The sequence below is a fragment of the Triticum dicoccoides genome, chromosome 5B, assembly GCF_002162155.2.
Source record: "Triticum dicoccoides isolate Atlit2015 ecotype Zavitan chromosome 5B, WEW_v2.0, whole genome shotgun sequence".
Taxonomy (NCBI): Eukaryota; Viridiplantae; Streptophyta; class Magnoliopsida; order Poales; family Poaceae; genus Triticum; species Triticum dicoccoides.
In genome coordinates this window covers 25,063,832-25,070,612 of record NC_041389.1, presented here as the reverse complement: position 1 = coordinate 25,070,612, position 6,781 = coordinate 25,063,832, and the positions used below count along the sequence as shown (strand labels likewise).

Sequence of the window (6,781 nt, the reverse complement as noted above, 5' to 3'; positions counted from 1 at the left end):
TGTTTTACATATTATCCCCAATCCATGACAGTTCCTTATCAGTAGAACTAGCTTCGTCACGCGACGCCGAACAAGATCTTGATGCAGCGCCCAAACAAGATCTCGATGCAGCGCTGCAGTTATTTTGAAAGAAAGGAGTTTATTACCCATTTGAAAACGATGCCACATCCACATCCAGCCGTTTACAGCGCTTAGGTTTCAGCCAGAGAGTAGCTGCACTGCACCAGAATTTAGCCAAGCGTTTGATGCAGTGCTGCATTGTAATCTACTGGTATACATGCTTATGTACAGCTAAGTGTGCTGCGAATTAACCGTGTTGTCAGCTTTCACTTATGAATGTGTTATGAAGACAATAGGTTCCGTGTTTCATCGATTTCAGGAGAGTGATTTGTTCTTACAAAGGGTTTTATGTTACAAGAGGAGACATGAGGGGCCTGCTAGAGCTTCGTCTCCACCTCACATTGCCACATTATTACACACTGAAAATGTAGCATATCTTGCCGGAAGCATTATATGCTACAAGGTCGCAGACGAACACTGAAACTTGTTCTATCGATTGATTCCTGCAGGATGAGCAGTTGAAGCGACGCGTGTCTGAAAAGGTTGCCAATGATCAGTCACTCCCTTCCGCGGCGTTTGATAGGTATAAAGTGTTCTCTCGTAATCATGTATCGTGATGTTCCTCTCCTCTTGTGTCTGCTTTGTTGGGAAATTTGATGCCTGACTGATCTTGTGGGTATAGGCCAAGCAATGGGCCTCGGAACCCAGAACAGCAGAAAATATCCAAATACATCAGCACTCGTGTCACAGAGGTGTTCCCAGTTAAAAAATCCAGAAACGTTGGGAAAGAAAATTGTAAGGTTAGACGTTGTGTCTTGTTAAAGAAAATGATGCTCATTGCTCTCCAAGTATTTGACAGCATCGTGTTGAACCACTTGTTTTGTTGTATAAGTAACTTGTAATAATGTCTTGAAAGCAGGATGCTTTACTGAACAATGAGAAGGCTCCCAAGTCTGCTGATGCTGTAACGGCTTCACAGTCTGCAGAATCTCCGTTTCCACGGTAATTATTTTACCAGAGACAGTTGATCTTGTTTCATGCCATGTCCATGCTCTTATTTGGATTGTTTTCTTCCCCAAAATTCAGCAGCGATGGCGACTCTGCCCAGTTGGACTCTTCTGTTCCATCGCTCGCGGAAGCAGCAAAACCAGGTTTTAGGAAAGCTGAGAAATGCAGCAAGAATGCTCTGCGGAGTGTATCAGAGCTTCACATTGGTGATGAGAAGCAGGCTGGCTCTAGCAAATTCGACATGGTAAGGAGCGTCCACCTAGTGCACTACAGTATATGTATATATTACCTCATCCTCTAATCTTTCTAGTACTTTGTGTAGGACAAAGTGATGAAAGGGTTCGGAGCTCGTGGTGCTTCTGGAGCTTCCAGTGGCACTAACATACAGGCTGGTGACGTTCCTTTGAAGTCTTCAGAGGCGTGCCCTTCCAAATCACAATACCAGGAAAAAGAGCTCCTTTGGATCTCACCTTGAAGACTACCCTGCAGTTTGTGTCATCATCTTCTGTGAAGTGGTGCGTATGCATTAGCTTCTCTTGCATTTCTTTCTTGTTTTCATTTAGAAAATGCACCCTTCCCAGAGAAAGTTCATGAGTATCTTGATTGAACCGGTGACATATCTTAGATTGACACTCTGAAAATTAGATATGTAAATGGTATGCGCCTCTTAGTCATTTAGTCTCATTGGGTGCTTACTACACCTGCAATTTTTTTTCCAGAAATTTCAGTTAAGTATTGATGTCTGTATGATCCAGTGCTCCAAGTGGTATCATGTCTAGTTCAGCATACAGTCGCTAGGGAAATTAATTGAAATTTACTGCAAATTGAACCCTGTCGTCTCTGTTTAGATTTTCTGCCTCAAAGGCCCAAAGTATAATAACTCTTGCCTGCAACAGGTGTCACAATTTGAGTACAAGTTGTAGGGGCAGTGTTGCTGGAGGTAGGTCTCAAAGTTCAGGACACATGAGGCAGGAGAGCAACAAGGAATTCTTGTTCTCGAAGGCACTGCAGTCATGGGTATATCCACAATCCATGTTACCTGCTCCCATCGTATCTGCTATGCTCTCATCAACTGCACGAGGAGGTAATTACTAGACCTGAACTATTGTGTGCTTTTAAAGATACAATATCCTCGTACTTTTGTGGATGTATCTCTTTACCTTTTCTCCTTCTGGCATGTAGAAAAAGAGTTCATTCACAAAAGGTATCAGGATTGGGAAGATTCTTTTCAGAATCTTTACTACATGTTCCGGAAGAATCTGTTGAATATCTTCTATGGTATCTTCTTGCTCCTCAGACCTCAATCCTTCATAATAATTTGATAAGTCATATATATGGAAAATTTAACTGTTTTTGTACATGTACAAAGAATTCTAAACATGTTAAGATTCCACATTTGTCTCAAGAATACCTTCGATTGCAGTTATATTTCATTTTCCTTGGAAGTATTGAATCTTAAGGTTCTACTAGACTGTTACTTTATGGCTCACCCTCGTTCATCTTACTGAACATCACTTTTGTTATTGTAGTTTATGCGGCACAATTTGTTGCTCTATTTATCAACGAAACTGTTTGGAGAAGCAGTCCTGTAATGCCTACTTATCACAATCTACACGTGGCATGAGGTCACTACTACGAAAACAGGTCGGTCCTTTAATTTTTTTTTCCGACCTCATCATCGTTTCACATTTCTTTTTAAAATCCCTATTACAGTACCACATTTCTGTTACTGACCAACCATTATGTATGTTACTGCTTGCAACTTCTAAGTGTTACTTCACTCAAGTAGATCGACTTATTGGTTGGCAAGTCTATTCTAGATTTCTTCATTTTCCACTTCCATTTTTCAAGTCTATTCTAGATTTCTTCATTTTCCACTTCCATTTTTTGGGGGACTACGACATATGAGTTACAACATCACACTAGTTCCACATGTGAATAAAGCTTTAATACTTTTGTGATTAAACCCAATGCTTCTTCTGTTTGCCCATTTTACTGAAAGAAACATCTTTTTGGTTGTTGAAGTCAATTTTCTACCCTTATTTGGTATTTCTCTGTAGACTAATATAAGACGTTTTAGGTCACTACTTTAGTGACCTAAAACGTCTTATATTAGTTTACAGAGGGAGTACCATAATAGGAATGAAATATTAACTTGGTATGTTGGTCTCTAGGGCATCGAATTGCTCCAGGCCAATCCAAGCTGTGTTGATTTCAATCTTTGTACTGGGTTAAAACATCATTGTCACTTGCGATCATAATGTGTGACCATATGACTGCATTGTTGCAGGGTGTTTGCTTTTCTATGCCCCTTTGCAAGGCCAAAGTGGAGCAGGCTACTGAAGACAACCTGATCGAATTCTCAAAAATCCGAACACTCAACCTGGGCCAGGTTCTATTTGATTCTTCAACTTGCCTTTATTTGCTCTAGTAAGGCTGCAGCTACTGACTGATTGTGATTGTTTTCTATTGGATGGGCAGACACTTCATATAGATGTTTATCTGAGGTAGACAACACCTCGCAGTCACTCCTTTCATTTACTGGCAATAAGAGCGTTCATGGCTTATATGATGTATTGTTGAACTACAAGTAGGGCGCTTAATCTGTAATAATCATTCTTTTTCTTTTAACCCCCTGTGTTTTCATGTTGTGTAATTTAATCTTGTGATTTCTTTTTCCAGGTCCTTTCTGAATTCATTATCTTCCACAGACGTCCCGGTGCTATATTCACCGGTGCCATTTCAAAATGGTTGCCTCCCTCCATAGTCCGGAGGTAATTTCATTTCCATTGACTTTGTTTTTCTTGCCGCCGCAAGCAAAATGGTTTCACGCACTCACATTTACGTCCAGTTACTAACCATGTGGTGCTACTATTGCACAATTATTGTTAGTGTCAAGTATTTTGTTCACTGGATTCTCTGTCAACAAGTTTCTGAACACTCGGTCTAGAAGCACCTTATTCATCCACTCAAATTCGAAACTGGTTTTATAACGCTTCGCTGTGTTTGTGCAAAAACTCGGAAAATCTTATACCCTCCCTGAATACATTGTCTTGCAGGTGATATGCAGGGAGATGAGGAAAGCTGACAGCGGCTTGGCCTCGTCTGACGGTTTCGGTGACGCATGAGAACCTGGATCAGCAGCGTCTGATCCTCCTCTTGCGGCGGGCAGCATGTGCTTATAGCATGGAGATAAAGGACGCAGCTCTCCCACCGTGGATCGTCTTGGGCGTCTGCGCCGCGATGACCTCAGACACGGACCGCTTTGATCTGACGTAAGCACCATGGTTCCTCCCCGCCACCATCCATTGCCCGCCGAAACCCTTTCTCTGCATGCGCTGAAAATAGCGATGGCATGTGCCTTTGCTGTTGTTGCAGGATCGCGACGGAGCCCTCATCCGCGGGCCTGAACACCGCCTTGGCATCCCTAGGCACAGGTAAACCTGTGAATAGTTTGGATTCAAACTACAGTTTCAGTTTGGTTTCCTATTGGGCTGTCATTGGATTCAAACTACGTTAATTTAGTTTGCTCTGGGCTATACTTTTTTTGGGGCTGGATTGGTTTGGTCTGGACAGAGACCGATTGGTCTCAAACAGTTTCGACGACGGTGCCATCGGAAGGCGTCTGCGAGGCCCTGGGCTTCCCCGGCGCCGTCCTGGTCCCCTCGCTGTGCTCGGCGGTGCTCCAGGCACTGAGCTACGAATGCGGCAAGTACCTCGCGCGCACGACCGCGTGAGCTCCCCCCGGCGCCTCGGGGCTCAGAGAGGGCGGTGCTTGTGCGGACCCGCCATTTTTACTGCTCCAGTGTGGGCAGAAGTAGAAGGCTCCTCCACGCCATGATGTTGATGCAGAGTAGAAATAGAAGCCTGATTGAAGAAAGATAGGCTTGTAGCATGAGGAGGTATACCCACTTCCAGCTGCTCAGGTTTTGCGCTCTGGGTAGGGTAGTGCTAGTGGAGGACTGTAACTTTTGGACGTGTTATTACCCTTCCCCGACTGGTAATTAATTTGCTAATTGATGGAAAACCCAACTTTCTTCACTTGCTCCGTCTGTCCGTGGTTTTTCTTCTTTTTCCTTGGCTTCCTTTCTTGTTTCGGCGGGAGAGCACTGCACTGGCGCTCGCTTTGACCAGAGTCAGAGTCCAGAGAGAGGGGGAGATGAGAGGAAGAAAGTGGCGGTCGAGTCGCTTCTTTTAACTTCTTGGATTGGATGGTTTCTTACCCTCTTTTGGTAGGTTTGTCGTCTCGTGATGTTTGCTTGATCCTCCTTAATTACCACTCCTTCCGTAAACTTTATAAGATCTTTTAGATCACAAAAGTAGTGATCTAAACGATCTTATACAAGTTTACAGAGGGAGTACTATAGTAATTACGCTACCAGTTTAATTACTTTGACGGTAGGAATAATAGTAACCTCTACTGTTGTACATCGCGACCACCCCAGGTAGTGAGCGCCCTACTTGTGAGTTGACGGAAAGACGCGGGGCGCCAGGAGAGAACTGGGAGGCGTCTGCCTCTGCGGGAAGTGCCGAAGGTCGGCTGGAAGGACCCGCCTCTCAGGCCTGACCACCAGCACGGGGGGAGTCAGCCGACGACGCCCGCCCCCGAGGACAGCCGGCAATATACCCAAGGAGGCAGACCTGATGTAGATTTGCTCCGTATGTAGTCCATATTGAAATCTCTAAAAAGACTTATATTTAGGAATGAAGGGAGTACTTAGCAACCTGGTGAGGCATCTTTTTGACAGGACAAGCATCTACAGTACTTGACGAGAAGTAGCCTTATAGATGAAACACTTTTTAATTCTATCACACATGGACTTATGTTGTCCAGGATCACCACAATTGTAGCACGTTACGTGAGCATATTCAGTGAAATCTCTAGCAGACTGACCCCCATGACCATCACAGCCTGAAGAAGCAGTACCTCCACCTTTGATCTGGCATTTCTTTGGTTTCTCTTTCTTCTACAGTTGATTTTGTCACTGTCACTGTGTTGGTCTAGGTTTCTGTTGTTAATCAGGTGAGGTGCTTGCGATTGACCTCCTGAATTCCCTTGCTGGGGGACATGGGAGAGTGGGGGTTCATGTTGGAAAGCCTCCAGCAAACCTAACAGCCTATATCCAAGGCAGGATGCCAGGATGGCAATCAGGTTGTATTCAGAATACTTATATATGTGCATATGCAACAGGTTGCAGACTCAGAAATACATTTCACTAAAAAAAATTGCATTCTCTGAATTCTTTCTTGTCAACTAAACTGAGACAACCATACCAGCAACAAAAGGTGAAACTAAAGAAAAAATTGTTGAAAGATGCTCCATTGCTTCTGTAAGCTGATGAAGTTGTTTGGTTTGCCTACCTTTGATCATCTGAAGAGCTTCTAACTTTTCTGTCTAACTGAGACCACAAGACAAACTTGCACTGCTCCGTAGAGCCACGCCGAGGGCCATCCTCGTCTAGTGCGCTTCCTGGTCCTGTGAGAATGGAGATTCGGGGGAGGACAGGAACTAGGGAGGTAGGGCGGCCATGGTGACGAACAGGGGAGGAGAGGAACTAGGGATTGGGAGGAGAGGAACTAGAGAACAGGGGAGGACGAGCTTAGCTGGCGGCCATGGTGACGAACAGAGGAGAAAGAGAGGAAGGGATTGGGGATTGGGTGAAACTTTCGGCGCCGTCTTCATATCGCATCGTGCCTTCCACCAAGCCGACCT

General features: G+C 44.4%; 1 pseudogene; it reads left to right on the top strand.

Moving 5' to 3' along the window:
- Positions 1 to 5,095, top strand: part of LOC119307156 — a 5,849-nt pseudogene extending 754 nt beyond the window's left edge.
- Positions 5,096 to 6,781: the final 1,686 nt, after the last annotated feature.